Consider the following 17,710-nt stretch of genomic DNA (forward strand, 5'->3'; position numbering starts at 1 on the left):
TTGAGAAAATCTTATACGTGCAGTCAAGGATGGAAATACCTTTGTAGTTGTGTAGTTGTCTGGATTACTTCTTTCACCTGTGTTATGAATTGGATTAATTATAGCTGTTGTCTATTTTTCTGGGAAATTTTCTGATATCCAAATCTTTTGTAATATCATATGGAGGGATGTCTGAGTCCTATGCAGTTGTCCCCAAACTAGCACATCATTCGCAAGGGCAGTGTGTCAAACCACAACAAAGGCAGGAATGAGAAAAGCCTCCAAAACACAAACAAGACTGTTGTCAGTGCACAAAGAGAACTTTGATTCGTCACTAAAGACAGTCTGGGTACAGCCTGTAGTAGTTCAGGTTTGTCATTCATGACACGACTGTAAACAGAGATGATGATGATGGTGGGTGGGTGGGTGTCAGTGGTAGGATACATAACGAGCACATTGAGACTCCCCCTGTGGGTAGGGGAGGCAGACGAAGAATACAACCATGGTATCCTCTGCCTGTCGTAAGAAGCGACTAAAAGGGGTGACCAAGGGATGATTGAATTAGAACTATGAATAGTACCATCACACGGAGAACACCACGAGTTGCCTTTACTTGCGAGTAGTACCACTATGTTAGGTACACAATAGGTTTGTGATTAGTAGCTTTTTAAATTTTTTTCTAATGGCTTTACGTCGCACCGACACAGATAGGTCTTATGGCGACAATGGGATAGGAAAGGCCTAGGAGTTGGAAGTAAGCGGCCGTGGCCTTAATTAAGGTACAGCCCCCAGCATTTGTCTGATGTGAAAATGGGAAACGATGGAAAACCATGTTCAGGGCTGCCGACAGTGGGATTTGAACCCACTATCTCCCGGATGCAAGCTCACACCCACGCACCTCTAACCACATGGCCAACTTGTCCGGTGTGATTAGTAGCAGCAGAGAGTGGTTCATTGTGGGTTTACAGTACCTGTGATTAGTACCACTATATGAGCAACACTGTGGGTCTGCTTTGCCTGTGATTAGTACCCACTACGTTAGGAACACCATGGCATAGTTCGGGTCCCTGTGATTAGTATACCAAGGTGAGGAGCACCATGGATTTGCGTTGCCTGTGAGTGATGCCATTATGTGAGAAACACTGTACGTCTGCGTTACCTGTGTGACGTTCATTACTTGTGAGTAGTACCATAATGTGTGGAATGCCGTGAGTCCACGTTACTTATGATTATTACTGCTACATGAGAAATCCCATGGTTCTACTTTATTAGCGATAAGTTCCATTATGAGGGTCTGTTGACCTTGTTTTTGGACCCCTTTAGACAACAAGCGTCATCGATTAAGGATTGTGCTTTAGAAGCAGTCCCTTGGTTGGTAATACTATTGTTTTAAGATACCTTATTTACGCGAATAATCCCCGCATCCGAATTTCAGGGAGGATCATTTTGAAAAAAATGAAATGAACTAAAATTCCTTCCATCGAGAGAGTACGGTAACGTAGGCATAAACAAACATTTCATATCACTCCACGAGTTCCACGTGGTCCTTACGCAAATATGAACGTGTAAATTTATGGATATAGCTGCTTTGCTTGAACATATTTGAGATGATAAAAATACATTATCACTGCTATAAAATATATTTGCCATGAAAATTAGCAATAGGCAATAGACTCGATTCCCTTAGATCGGAAGATTCGTTGTCTCTTGCATCACTAAAATCCTCTCCTAAACTACTTACAAATTCGTCACACTCCATGCCTAAAACACTTTTCACATGCGGTCTCCTTTTACTCGGATATTAACACGACCGGTGGTGGATAATTCTTTTTGCGAACACCGATGTTAGTTTTGTGATACTGTGAAACCATGACAAATATAATAACAAGTGTGATGACTCAACCGTTATAGCATGGTAGTTTGTGGACCCGCCACTGGGAGCACTGCAAACGACGGTGTCCAACATGTGCTTCAATGGACCGGCAAACCATGTGTAGGAAAGTGCAGCAGATGTTATTGTGCGAGATATTTCAAGTCAATGAGTTGAATTTTCTTTGCTTTCAGTTCCTATACTCAGTTCATAGTGTGTTGTGCACTTAAAGCACATGTGTTATGCGGCTTGATTAAATTAATAGTTCAACATGCCGTACTGTTTTGTGCCTGGCTGTAAGTCAGGCTATGGTAGAGTAGTTAATGGTATTAAGATTCTTTTCACCACCGAAGGATATAAATAAATGTGAAAAATGGGCCAGAGCTATTCCACTAAAGGATACTGTGTTAACGAGCAATAGTAGAATTTGATAGTAAAATCAGATAATTTTATAGTGAATGGTGAAAAAGTGGTTATGTCTCTTGTGAGATGGAAATTACGTCCAGGAGCAATTCTCACATTTTTCCTAATTTTCCGAAATACCTTTCAAGTGAGATTAAGTCCCATGAAACTCTCAACAGGAAAAAGAATCTAGACACCACTAGGAAAAGAAGAAACAAGATTGAAGATGGGAGTGCATCAGCGATTGGAGAATTAAAAGGTCGGTGTAATGTTGATCAAATTTGTGTTATTATTCTAGTATGCTTTGAAGCCGAAGAGACCTTTTCATCACTATTCGCTTTATATTCTTGTCGATACATTTTGAAGTTTTAATTTGATTTGCATTTCGTTGCACCTCATACCGTTAGGGGCCAGTGACCTAGCTGTTAGGCCCCTTTAAACAACAATCATCTTTCTAATACCTATTTCAGTGTTTGAAGTGAGTAAATATCTTTCCTTAAGAAAGCTCTTATTTCCGTGTATGATATTTTTCCATTGTTCTCTGCTGTGGTATTTTAATTGTAATCTCTTTTTTTTTTATTTATAAAAGACAGTGTATATACTTATCAGTTACAGAGTAGTACGTTTCCTGTGTCACCATTCCTAAGACCAGCTGATCGGTACTGTGGACCTACCACACTCTAGCGCTGCCTGGCGGCGCGCGCCTGAACTCGATGAGTCATCACACTTGGTTCTTATATTCGTCATGGTAAAACCTAGTTAATTCGAACTCTTTGGGATGCAAAAATCTGACTTATAGAATTATGTGATTTTGAATTAACTGCCAACTCGTGCTTCAGAACTGCCAACCCTTGCTGCGTGACAAAATATTCAAGACCCGTTACTGCATGCAACTAACATTGATTCACAGTAGAATCCTTTCAAATGCCATGGAAAAAAAATTCCAAAATGTATCCAACGAGGTGCATTGACAGTATTCAAATAATTTACTTGGATAACTCGGTGACGATCATAACCTCATGCAACAAAAGAAAAAAAAACACGATTCAAAGACGAGGACAAATTATGCTGGCTCCCCTGTGCAAGAGCTTTATTTTTTTGGATTACTGCACTGTTTGCATTTTTAGATGCCTTGTAATTGCACGGAAAGTACCCGACGCCCTTAAAACATCGTGGCTTATCGAGCTTTCCTATGACGAGGGGAGGAAGTCTTTCACTTCCGTCTGCATTGCAAGACAATGCAGTTTCATTGGCATTGACAGTATTGTTCGGTGCGTACGAATTGATTATAATTATGAGCCGCGCTTTTTCACCAACTGTCGGCATCGCCAGTGTTCGTGGGTTCTGCTTCTCCGCACACTACCTGTTACGTGATATTGTGGCGTACCTTAAAACGCTGAATACAAAAGAATTACGATTTCACTCCGACTTAGCAACTATGAAACACACTGTTGACACACCGAAGTGAAACAAAGTACGGAAAGCTACCCCTACACATTGCGGAAGACGCATTCTATCGTGATACGGAGAAATTCTGAATTTAAAGTACTCTGTAAAATACTATTTAAAAAAATGTAAATGCAGTTTTAAATTAAAAGTCTGAATTGTTTTCCGCATAAGTATTACGTATGGAGCAGTTTTCTTCCATCTGTGGTTACACAAAGCATAACTGTACATCCAACATCGAAAACTTGCCAACTTTGACGCAAATGAAACCCGCACCCCAATTTCGTGCCTCAATTTTTAAAAAAATTATGCGGGGATTATTCGCGTAAGTACGGTAGTTTCTGGAGCCACTGCGGGTCGGATCAACTGACTGTTTTAAGTTCACAATCATTTGTTCATCGTCGATGTTTTGAATTCTAGCCAGTGGATCGATTGTGGAATTGTTTTTAACTTTTAGTATTGTGAGTTGGATCTGCTAATTATTTTAAATTCATATTCATCCATTCATTCTTCATCATCACGTTTTGAATTCTGGTCAGTGGATGAATTTTGGGCTTTTATAATTGTCATTAAATTTCATCTCATTTCGTATGATCGTGGGCCGATGACCTATGTGTTAGGCCCCTTTCAGCAACAAGCATCATCATCATCATCATTTCCTTCAACCAAGCGCCTGGGAATTGTTTGGGTAGACACAGAGACCAGCAATGATGGTGTTCACATGCCTGGGTGGTTAAATCTGCTTGTGCTTGTTGGAAAATAAGATGATCCTTTCCCCTGGTGGTCAGTTGAAGGCATCATGAGCCCCCTTGCCATGTGTTGTGTACTCTTCACATCTACTGGTCCCAGCAGACCCTAACACTCTGGTCAGAATGACCTAAGTGATGGGAAATTTGTTGATACAAACATCTAGCGTCACACACACACACACACACACACACACACACACACACACACACACACACACACACACACACACACACACACACACACACACACACACACTCACTCTCTCTCTCTCTCTCTCTCTCTCTCTCTCTCTCTCTCTCTGATAACTGGGTGAAATCTTTTCACTTATGTTGTACAGGCATGTCAAGTGGTCAACAAGCTTTCCACAACTGTAAGCAGTGTTCCACAACATACAAGTAGCCTCCGCAAGCCTTAACATAGTTCCCACTCGAGAGCATCAATTGAAGAAGCAACTTTGCCAGGGGAGAGATTTTAATATTGACCTTCCAACTGACAGGATTGTGCTACAGTGATGCCGGCTGAAACCCACGGTGTGTTTGTGCTTGATGCTTATATCTCAGCATGACTCTCAAGCCAGTCTTAAGCCACATGCAAATTTAGCAACAACTCCTCACATAGCCCATTTTAATTTGCCCGCAAAGCAATCTGATTGGCTAGCTTCAGCTGCTTATAAAATCATAACATGAGATATTGAATAATTTCTTTCAAATTATTTATCAGCATGACTAACCCTGTTCACGTTGTTTCCGGCATTATTTAAGGCAGCATTTCTATGCATCCTAGAAACTTAAAACTCAGTACCAGAGACTTCTTACAAATTGTACAAAATCTCCAAGATCCCTAGAAACATTGAAAAAAACTTCCTGAGGGGTGAACTCGTTGAGTCGAATTTGGGGTTCAGAACGAAAACAGCTAAAGTACACAAGCAATTCTTTACCCATTGGGGAACCTTTCTCTCAAAGTGAAGTCTTGTGAACTTACAAGTTTCCTAAAAGTCCAGTTTTATTTTCATATCAAATTCTGAGAAATAGTTACGGGAAAATTTTGAGTTATTAAGGAGGGAATCTGTACTTATAAATGGATGGCAAAGTTTAGTGACGTTACTAAGAAAGGTATAAAAATTATGCACCCTAGAAACTTATAATTTGGAACCAGATACCACACGTATCCTTAAAAATTATCAAAATGGCCAAAACTCTTGAAGGAATTCAACCTGTGGGTAGGGTTTGAAAGAAGAAAAAAAAAAAAAAGGTGTAAGTAAGTGTTCTTGAAACTTTTGCGATTTAGACATGCAGCAAAGCACACAGATTCTACTACTTTAATATTAAAGGGAGAAGGGAGGAGGAAGTAGGTTCTGCAGCCATTGGGGAAGTTACGGAAGATCAGGAGAAGAAGGGATCTAATGAGTTGGGTGGGTTGAGGCTATAGTTATGGGTGGCCCTATTAGGCATGTGGGGAAAGTGTGTGGAGGAAAGGGAGGTAGGAATTAGATTCAGGCAGAGGTTGAGAAAAGTAGAAGGGAAGGAGGAGGGAAGGAGGAGGTTAAGGAGAAGGTAGTAAATTTCTACATATTTAGGGATGTATGGTAAGTGTCGTAATGTGACCATACAAAGTTTTTTGAATGAGGTGAAAAGAATCTAACAGTAAACATTCAGGCAGGAATGCCCAAGGAAGCAAGAAACGTAATGCATGAATGAAAGATCAAGCCCCTTTACAATAGTTCATTTCATATCCTAAATTTTGTCTTGAAATATTATCCACCGGGCGAGTTGGCCAAGCGTGTAGAGGCGCGTGGCTGTGAGCTTGCATCCGGGAGATAGTAGGTTCGAATCCCACTATCGGCAGCCCTGAAGATGGTTTTCCGTGGTTTCCCATTTTCACACCAGGCAAATGCTGGGGCTGTACCTTAATTAAGGCCACGGCCGCTTCCTTCCAACTCCTAGGCCTTTCCTATCCCATCGTCGCCATAAGACCTATCTGTGTCGGTGCGACGTAAAGCCCCCTAGCAGTGAGTGAAATATTATCCTACTAAATAATTCTTTTTGATGTATCCAGAATTGCTTCAGCAACTTTAAAGTTAATATCTTAGTAACACCTTCTTTCTAGACTAATTAATTTATCCATTTCTGTATATGATCTAGCACTGATTTTGTAATTTGGTGCCCAGTTGCCAGGTCTTGCCACTACGAGCACCATTTGTGAATTGTCTTCTATTTTAACAATATTAAAGCAGGAAGTAACCTGTATCGTTTCTAATGCATTTGCCCATGCTAACATAAAGGAACATATAACAGGTCGAACACAGGTAGTGAACTACTCACAGGTAACGCAGATCTATGGTGTAACTCCCATAATGGCATAACTCATAGGTAACACAGACCTATGGTGTTCCTCACATAGTGATACTAATCACAAAAGCAGTCCAGTACCATGTGTTCCTCACATAGTGGTACTAATCATAGGCAACGTAGATCCACGGTGTTGCTCATATAGTGGTACTAATCACAGGCAACGCCCAGGCCCATGGTGTTTCTCATATAATAGTATTAAGCGAGTTTTTTTTTATTCCACCTTTTCAATACAATTGATTTTACGTTGTTAGAAAATCATGATGCTACAACACTTATTTTATAGGGACATGTTTCGCTTAATTTCAAGCGTACTCAGCCTATGTAATCATATCAAGGTTAAGACCTGTCATTTTATAATTTGCTTCGACAAATTTGTGTTTAATTATAATTCTAAAATTAAGTAGTAAAAATACATAAACATAGAAATTTGACACACATTGATAGTTTAACAATATGAATGACTATACTAAAATTGGAATATCCGTTAATTCTAAAGACGTTGACTTCCAAAACACAGTAAAATTTTTTCAAAATGTTGAAAATTTGGCTAAAAAATTTTTTTCCTTCCAAAGTTCCAGTTTATTCAAAGCAACTGTTATTTGACTTCTATGTTAAAATTTAAAAGGGCCCCATACACTGGAACCATACTCTAGTTGGAATCTTACCAGAGACATCCTTACTACAACACCTTTTTAAAAATGCTATTTGTTCAGGGCGTCAACCTATGAAGATCTTTTACCCCTTACTACAACCCCTAAATACCTTCAAACCATGTGCAGAGATCTGTATCTTTTATTTACAATCCCATTTATTTGATTACCCCAATATTAACACCTAGATACCTACGATGATCCCCAAAAGGAACTTTCACCCCATCAATGCAGTAATTAAAAATTAGAGGATTTTTCCAATTTGTGAAACTCACAACCTGACTTTTAACCCCGTTTATCATCATACCATTGCCTACTGTCCTTCTAAACAACATTATCGAGGTCATTTTGCAGTTGCTCACAATCTTGTAACTTACTTATTACTCTATACAGAATAACATCACCTGCACAAAGCCTTATCTCTGATTCCACTTCATATCATTTATAAATAGAAGAAAACATAAAGGTCCAATAATAGGTTATGGCGTATGGATTTTAGTGCCGGGAGTGTCCGAAGACAAGTTCAGCTCACCAGATGCTGGTCTTTTGATTAGGGTTAATGTTACGGAGATATCCGTGGAACGCAGAGGTGAAAGAAGGTGCTGGGTAGAATGGGTCTAACTACAATATCAAAAATTAATATAAAACTTTAACATAGGTTATATTTCTTTTCAAAAACAAACATAACAACTTTTCACTTAGTGAAAGAATAAAGTGACAGGTACAAATAGCAATCTAGAAAACAAGAATTGGAAAACCCAAGATTAGGGAATTTTACAGATTTGGGTTTTCAAGCTTTTAGTTTACAAATTCTGAGATACCAGATCCAGTTTACAAAATTTTTCAAAATCTCAATGTTTAGACAAGAACTGGAATATTCCAATTTAAGAGCACTTTGCTCCAACCACTTTACAGCCTTCCAGAGGCGCACCTCAATATTGCAGTTGAACACAGAAAAGAGCTTACATGCTCTCCAACTTTAACTAATCTCTTACAGCTCGCTTAGGGCAACCTTACACAAACCCTTACAATCTTTGGCCTCTCTAGGCACAATTTACAATTGAAATTACTTTTACACAGGGGTATCTATTACCCATCTTACTGGCCTTCGTGGAAAGAAGAACAGGTTAAATTACTGACCCGAACACAAAATGGCAGGAGGCATACACTTGCTCTCCTAGAAACTTTAATATGAAACCCTAATTGGGCTCTCAGCCCGATGATACAGAGGCTAATACCAAGCTACTGAGGTGATTAGAATGAAGGTTAATTTTAACACTTTACCAAAAGAGAAAAAGTTATAAGATCATAGTCACCTCAAATTAAATTGAAGGGGAACTCAAGAGGGTAACACACTCTCTATCCCCGATTTACAGTTTAAAGAGTTTCTGAAATTTGACATTAGCCGAAAAAAGATTTACATTTTGGAAAACAGGTTACATAATTAGAAATCTGAATCTTCCCCTTGTGTATGTCTGCGGAGGTAGCTACAGATAAATAAGCCTGGTGGACATTACCTTGGCTGCTGGACTGCCTGGCGAAGAATCAATAGACAAGGTAGCTAGAAAAGCCGCGGTTTAAATACACGAGGGGGACTGTTCTAGAGGGTTCTGGACTAATCCGGACACACCCTCTCAATTTTATTGGCAGAATCAAAAGTTACACCCGAAGAACAAACAAGAAGCCTGTGATAGGCTGAAAAATAATTACAGAAAATTCCTACTGGCCAGATTCAAAACTGGCATAATGAGAGGGAAGTGTTGCAAACTTTAAATATAAAAGAAAATTAAATGAAAGTTAATTTACTTGAGAAAACCCATAAACAGAAAATTTCTTTCAATAACAAATTCTTTTACCTTGCACCAGAGTGCATGACTTCCATTTTTGTAATGACATCTATGGAGAAATGTTCAAACTTCTTGAAGTAAACAAACACAAAGCAAATAAATCCAGTCAGTTTAGGCAACTTCACAATAACACAATTACTCAATACTTCAGTAGTGACATCTTCTGATTAATGTCCCAACTTCATGTAGTAGCAATTTCACGTTTTGTTCGATAGAGAGAGTTCTTCATTGGTGCTTCTTTTGAATGAGCGGGGGGTTGAGGTGTACCTCCCGGTACAGTTAAAATTCCCGACCCTGCCGGGAATCGAACCCGAGACTCCTGTGACCAAACGCCAGCACGCTAACCATTTATCCATGGGGCCAGACAAGGTCCAATAATACTGCCTTGAGGAATTACCCTCTTAATTATTTCAGGGTCAGATAAAGCTTCGCCTACTCTAATTCTCTGAGATCTATTTTCTAGAAATATGATGCTTGTTGTTTAAAGGAGCTTAACACCTAAGGTCATCGGCCCTTCTAGAAATATAGCCACCCATTCAGTCACTGTTTTGTCTAGTCCAATTGCACTCATTTTTGCCAGTAGTCTCCCATGATCCACCTTATCAAATGCCTTAGACAGGTCAATCGTGATACAGTCCATTTGACCTCCTGAATCCAAGATATCTGCTATATCTTGTTGGAATCCTACAAGGTGAGCTGCAGTGGAATAATCTTTCCTAAAACCGAACTGCCTTCTATAAAACCAGTTAATAATTTCATGAACATGTCTGATATAATCAGAAATAATGCCTTCCCAAAGCTTACATGCAATGCATGTCAAACTGACTGGCCTGTAATTTTCAGCTTTATGTTTATCACCCTTTCCTTTATACACAGTGGCTACTATAGCAACTCTATATTCAGTTGGTATAGCTCCTTCATGCAAACAATAATCAAATAAGTACTTCAGATATGGTACTATATCCCAACCCATTTTCTTTATTATATCCCCCAAAATCTTATCAATTCCAGCTGCTTTTCTAGTTTTCAACTTTTGTATTATTGTAAATGATGTTGTTATGCTTAAGTGTGTATGGAGAGAGGAAAAAATGTCCGAGGATTGGAAAAAGGGGCTTGTAATAACAATATTCAAGAAGGTAGATTAGATGTGTGGTAATTACCGAGGAATCATCATCATCATCATCATCATCATCATCATCATCATCTTCCATGTTGCCAAAATAAATGGAGAGGATGTTGGAAAGAAGAATTAGAGAAAAGGTGAAAAATCAGTTACAAGAGGAACAATTTGGATTCAGAAGTGGAAGGTCAACAGTGGAACCCATTTTAATTCTGAGACAGATCATGGAAAAGCACTGGAAATATGTGAAGGATATAGTAATGACTTTTATAGACTTAGAAAAGGAAAATTTGACACACAGGGCATTGGCAAGGAAGTAATAACAATGATAAAAGCAATATGTGATAACTGTTGCAGCTGTGTGAAGACAACAGTGGGTAGATCAGAATGGTTTGGAATTAACAATGGGCTAAAACTGTTCATAATGATAACTGATGACATTGTAAAAGCTGCAAAGGAAGATTACTAGATGGGAAAGAATGAATAATGATGTTTGTGGATGATTATGTGATCTGGGAAGAAGATTAGGAGGAGGTACAACTACAGCTGAATGTACTGAATAGAAAGATTGAACAGTGGCAATCGAGGATCAACGTGGAGAAGGGTAAGACAATGGTGATGAGTAGAGGAAATAAAAACAGGAATAGGAGCTATCAAAATTGAAGACAAGGAACTGGAGACAGAAGAACACTTCAAATAATTGGTAAGGGAACCGACAGAAAATGGAAGACTGGATATGGAAATTAGTAGGATGATACAGCTAGGGAGTGCCTTTTAACCCCAGGTACGGAGATTAATGTGGAATAAAGATGTACCAATGAAGGCTAAAGAAAAATTGTGCAAGGGATATTACTTACCTATAATTCTGGGTCTTTTTCTGCAGTTTTCTGGAGTCGTTTGTCCAGGAACCTTTTGGTAGGTGGGGTTGGTGTCAGATTATAAGTTGTCATCAAGTCTTCTATGAAGGAAGATGTTTATGCTAGCTGGTATACAAGTTGATTTGGTGAAAACTTTCAGATGTAGAGGTCTCTTTTTATGTACCTGGCTTTAGTTCTGTCCAAAGTTTTCAGATTTCTATATGAAAGTTATGGGCATGTTATCTCAATTGCTTACAATGCTACCGGTGCAACTTTCAGCTTGAATAATGGCATTGCTGTTCTTAGTGAAAGGGATTTGAGATTGCGAATCTCCATTGCAGCCTTTAATACTTTAATACTCCCGCCATGAACAATGATGAATGGAAATCAGCCAATTTTGAGCTATGTCACCTCTATACGAGGGGAGCAATTCAAGGCTTTCATCACCGTATTTGTAATAATAAAGGTTTTCACCAGATATACAGCGACTTTGTGAAATCTGCGGCTCACATTGTTCACTATACCACCTGTTCGACTGCACACAGAGAACGCTTCCTCTTTCTCATTATGCTAAAGGTGAAACCTTGTATTGACAGTGAATTTCTTTATTTTAATATCGTATGTACACACTGTGTTTAATATTAAATATTATTACGTATCTATAATGACATATGCAGCAGAAACTTAAACAATGACTCAGAAAGATGAGAGTAGAATACAGGCAGCTGAAATGAAATACCTGAGGAGTATGGTACAGAAGACAAGAAGGGATAGAGTGAGAAATGAAGGCATACGAAAAGAGCTAAATGTGCAAAAACTAAGTGACAAACTGGAACAGAACAGACAGAGATTGTTTGGATATGTCAAGTAAGATGAAAGCAACGAACCCTACTATGCTGGCATAGCAGGGGAGAGGTGATACTCCCACGTGGCACGTCCCAGGTGGTGGATAGGGGATGGGGTACTAACCGGCTTGCCAGCGGACTTGAGGGAAATAAAATAGCTCTCGTGGACCAAACACGCATCCCCCTGTGGGTGGGGGATGCAGGCGAAGAATACACCCACGATATCCGCTGCCTGTCGTAAGAGACGACTAAAAGGGGCGACCAAGGGATGATCAGATTAGAACCGTGAGACTACTTGTAATTAGTACCATCACGCAGGGAACACCAGGGGTCACCTTTACTTGCGCTTAGTACCACTGTGTTAGGTACACAATAAGTTAGTGATTTGTAGCGACAGTGTGTGAATCAGGGTGAGTTATACAGTACCTGTGATTAGTACCACTATATGAGCGACACTATGGGTCTGTCTTGCCTATAATTAGTACCCACTATGTGAGGAACACCATAGGTTTGTGTTGCCTGTAAATGGCACCGCAATATGAGAAACACCATAGGCAGGGGTCGAAAAATACCGGGCGCCCAGTCGCCATGGCGCCTGAAAATTTTTACCTGGCGCCTAAATTTTCAAATTCGGTTTTGAAAATTTATTTTTTGAAATCCGGAGTTCCCTTACATGTACGTTCCCATCACTTTACAAAGTAACAAGGCGTGTGGTGTTTCACGTTGTTTTCTGTAGCTCATATATTCTAATATGTGCAATAAACATTTTCTGTGCTTCTGGTAGCCTTGAATTCTGTAATTGCTCTTCGTACCTTGGAACTGGACGTTTCAGTTCTGCGCGGGAGCTGCCTAGCGGTCTTGGGAGATATCGGTGTAACTCGTCCAACAAGTGTTGGACATATCATAACACATCGAGTTCCATTACAGATGATCAGCTATCGGTAGCCGAGTACAAAGATCAGACCAGAGTTGTGGAGAAATGCAGAGAACTACTAAGTGAAATAATTCCACAAACACTACATTACCGCCATCCTTCCCGTGACTAGCCGTTCCTCAACTATTGCCTCCTAAGCAGTGCTGATAAATTCCCGTGGAATTCATTCTTTGCATTTAGAACATATGGAATGACGTGTTTATCAATTATTGTATTTTCACCGAACAATATTTATACTTTTAATTTAATTACAGCATCTTGGTATTGAACGATTTGCACTTTATAAATACGGTTGTGTTTATTCCTGTGCGTTTACGGAAAATTTGCAACGGAGCATCAGACATCGAAGCTCGCGAACTCGGAAGCCATTTACCGCTGGTGTATTTTACTATACTTGAGAAAATCGGCAAAATGAAACGAACAAAACCGCACAAATTGACTGATGTGAGTAACAGTGTCTTCTTTCAGATTTCTTCATAAGTAGGGTCTGTAAATGTAACACAAAGTGATACAAAAGGGCGTGAATGTGAGAAAACACTTGATGGAAGTGCCGACTGTAGAGTTCAGGACGACAATGACCAGCGTGAAATTTATGGTGTTCAAGACAATGATAGGTCAAACATCAAAAATACGTCGAAATTTCAATTTTCAGGCAAACGGAAATTTCAGCACTTTCAGCGAAGTGCGTAAAGAAAATGAATGCTAATGTTACAGCATATGAATGCATTGTTCATGGCATCTTATTATATTGCAAAAAATAACAGACCCTACACTGATATTGAAGGTTTGGTTACATTGTTAAGCAAGCTGAATGTTACTGATTCAGAGAAGTATGAGAATGATACACAATGCACAGAATCGTAGCTTGAATGACTACCGTGGCTGTGCTATGAAGAAAGAGTTGCGAAGTGTAAATTATGCATTAACTTTCGTCGTATTGCCGACAAACATTCTAAAGGTGTATCCGGATTTTCAGGACCATTTAAACTGGAAATGTTTAAAACAAACGAAAAATTCTATCCTCACTCGAAATGTTAGGAGGCTGAAAAAATGGCGTAACAGCCCCAAAGTGCCTTGGCCTACCAAGCGACCGCTGCTCAGCCCGGAGGCCTGGAGATTATCAGGTGTCGTGCGGTTAGCACGACGAATCCTCTCGGCCGTTATCCTCGGTTTTCTTGACCGGGGTCGCCATCTCACCGTCAGATAGCTCCTCAACTGTAATCATGTAGGCTGAGTGGACCTCGAACCAGCCCTCAGATCCAGGTCAAAATCCGTAACCTGGCCGGAAATCGAACCCGGGGCCTCCGGGTAAGAGGCAGGCACGCTACCAATACACCGCGGGGCCGGCAAAAGGCTGAAAGTTTCATGAAAAATCCTGAATGTGCACTTTTAGCGAGGTGCGTCAAGAAAATGAATGCTAAAAAAACAGACCCTACACTGATTTTGGAGGTTTGTTTGCATTGTTAAGCATGTTGAATGTTACTGGTGGGAAATCAAACAGGCACAAGTGTAATTTTAAAAGATGCTGCCCTTGAAGGTGACTGATGATTATTTGGGTTAGTATATCTTAAAATATAAATTTACATTCTTATATGCAATGAGACTATACTACTTACGGTCACATTTCAAAAATAATACGTAGCTTTATCCTAGTCTAACCTGTGGTGTTCATAATGTATATTTGTGAAAAATGCGCTGGCTCCTGATGAAAAGGGGCTGGCTACTGAATTATTTCTATTTTCTTCTACCCCTGACCATAGGTCTGCATTACATGTGCGTATTACATTACCTGTGAGTAGTACCATAATGTGTGGAATACCGTGAGTATGCTACTTTCGATTAGTACCGCAACATGACAAATACCATGGTTATACTTTCCTAGCAATATGTACCATTATGAGGGGCTGATGACCTGGATTTTGGACCCTTTTAGACTACAAGCATCATCATTTCAGGATTGTGCTTTAGAAGCAGTCCCTTGGTCAGTAATACTATTGTTTAATGCTAGTTTCTGGGAATGTGGAGCATTGCAGGTCGAATCCACTGATTGTTTTAAATTAATATCCATCCATTCATTCTTCATCATCATGTTTTGAATTCTGGTCGGTGGATGATTTTGGACTTTTAAGTTGTCATTACATTTCGTCTCATTTCATGCCATTAGGGGCCGATGACCTAGATGTTAGGTCCCTTTAAGCAACAAGCATCATCATCATCAAGCAGATGAAAGAAGAAAGAATGGCAAGAGAAGCACTAGAGAGACAGATGACAGGAAAGAGAGGATGAGGAAGACCAAGCTTACAATGGATGGACTTGGTGAAGAACAGCACAGAACAACAGAACCTGGACTGGAACACAGAGTTGGATGAGAAATGGAGGAGAGACAGGATGAGTGAAGAGGAACCATAGTTGCTTCATCCTGGTGTCAGCTGGAAAAGGGGAAATGATGATGATGATGTGGTGGTGTTCAGTACATATTGAAGAGATGTTAAGCTTAGATCCTTTCCAGCAGAACAAATATGTCCTAGGCCACTATAGCCCAATTGGACAGAACATCCGATGCAAAATCGTAAGGCTGTGGGTATGAATCCCACTGGTGTCTGATTGGCCAGTTCTGTATTTAACATCTCTTTGATATGTACTGAACATGACCCAATACACTGAAAGTTTATTTCGAGTACAATACGGCCATGAAAATTTAATATTCACACTGTGTCCTGAGGTGGTTTGTCTCAAAGGAAAGGTTGGTAACTTGCACCTGTAGATACACGAGTAATACATAAGGTTCAATCAGCAAATCACCAATGATTTCTACCCATATATTTACTCCCTCTGAAAATGTCTCTTCTTATCATCCGTGTTAAGATTAATGACAGCTCATGGATGGATACTATGTGAAGTTAAATACCCTATCCCTGAAGAAACAGGCTTCAACATCCGTAAATTGTAAAAGTAGTTAGTGGGACATAAAATAACGATATCAGGCTTCACCTGATTCTAATACTTGGGAGAAAAAAATGGCTGTTTTGCTGTTTTATTTAAGAACCATGCAGAGAACTCTTGCCAGTGTGAAAATCCTCTTCTTGCAAGTAATATACATATTGCACGTGATAATCACAGGCACTCTTCGTACAATACTCGGATTGTCCATGGGAACTACTGAAACTCTTGGGTGACACACCACATGCTTCTCATAGGTGCTGTTCAAAAATATCCAAAAAGTTGTCTTGTGCTAACATTATCTCAATAATGGGGTGATAAAACGTAACCTGTTTTTAAAAAATCATTGAGATGTGCAACCAGTGTTTGCCTGTGAGGTATTCAAAGATCAAGAAACTAGTCCCAGTACAATCTGATGGCAGCCTTAAATAACTATAAAGAGCCATTATTGCTATCAATTCATATCTGGTAATATTTGTTCTTCAGCACTCACAGATTTTTTGTTACTAATTTCCCATACAAAGATGGACTTCTTCCAACATCATCCCATTGATAACAAACTTTATGATTTGTCTTGTTATGGCAGAAGCAAGCTACTGCATTTAAGTTTCTATCATAGTATATTACAAAACTAAAATAAAATGATTGTTTAGAAATTTGTGTCTATTGTCATGCAAATACCATTCTCAGCCATTCCTAATAGTTTTAATACAACATTCCCTTATGGCCAATATGCCCAAATAATCAAAATCATTTGTATTTATATACCGTAATTACTTTACTCTTTCACTTTATATTTCTTTCCAATGTCTTAATTTCTTACACTTCTTAAAGTGCCTTATCTTTCATCAAGCTTGGTTGAAAGTAACTTAATTCTATAAGGAGACTTAGTAGCAAATTATAACAAAATCGGGTTGTTAAGAGTAGTTTATTTATGAATATCTTAAAAATGTTTGTTCCAGAAATCATCATATGTTACTAAAAATCATTCACATTTAGTGAATTATCTCAAAAATGTTATATTTTACATTTAAGCCAATATATAGTATACATATTCAATATAAAGTACAAGAAACAAATAAAACAAGGAATAAGAACAAAAGCAGCATTATAAACATTCTGATCGTTCATTAAACATCAACAAAATAATCTTCGGCTTGCATAGTATGGACGGTAGAAATAAGTTACAAACCAGACAGTAATTTGCACTTGATATTTGAAGAGAATTCAGACAATATAACCTAAAAAATATTATAAATATTACTGAATCAGGAAACATATGTAGGTAGGCAGGCCGAGGACTTTAAATTTCCCATTTGTATGGACGGCCAGCTGGACAGAACAGATCATCCCACTGCAGTGCTCCCAAAAATGATCACATCATTTTAATACCACAAGATATTCATCACAGAGCAAGAAACATTACAGGAGACAGGAAGGCTAATTATGTTCTTATTCCTCTTTTTTTACTCATTTGGATATTTTACAAATAATGTAAGAGTGAGACTTCATAATATCATATACAAATTCATATCAATTATTATGATGTTAACTTCATCATATAGTTACTTCATTGTTATAACATATTTAACTTTTAATGTATATTCAGTATTATATTTCAGACGACTATATCAAAATGGACTAGATGACAGAAAGCTTCTTCGAGGATTTGATTTGTGAAGCATCTTGAATAAAATATCCCCAGGTATATAGAAGGTA

General features: G+C 38.9%; 1 protein-coding gene across 3 annotated transcripts in view; it reads left to right on the forward strand.

Annotated features, from left to right (window-relative positions):
- Positions 1 to 17,710, forward strand: part of LOC136871607 (cysteine desulfurase) — a 145,209-nt gene that overhangs the window by 93,820 nt on the left and 33,679 nt on the right. The window contains exon 11 of one of the 3 annotated variants that reach the window (XM_067145061.2): positions 4,785 to 4,803. The exons of the other annotated variants lie outside the window; for them this stretch is intronic. The gene's annotated coding sequence lies outside the window, so the exon portion shown is untranslated. Of the gene's footprint in view, positions 1 to 4,784; positions 4,804 to 17,710 lie in introns of those variants that run through there. 3 annotated transcript variants of the gene reach the window in all.

This window comes from Anabrus simplex, chromosome 4 (assembly GCF_040414725.1).
Source record: "Anabrus simplex isolate iqAnaSimp1 chromosome 4, ASM4041472v1, whole genome shotgun sequence".
NCBI lineage: Eukaryota > Metazoa > Arthropoda > Insecta > Orthoptera > Tettigoniidae > Anabrus > Anabrus simplex.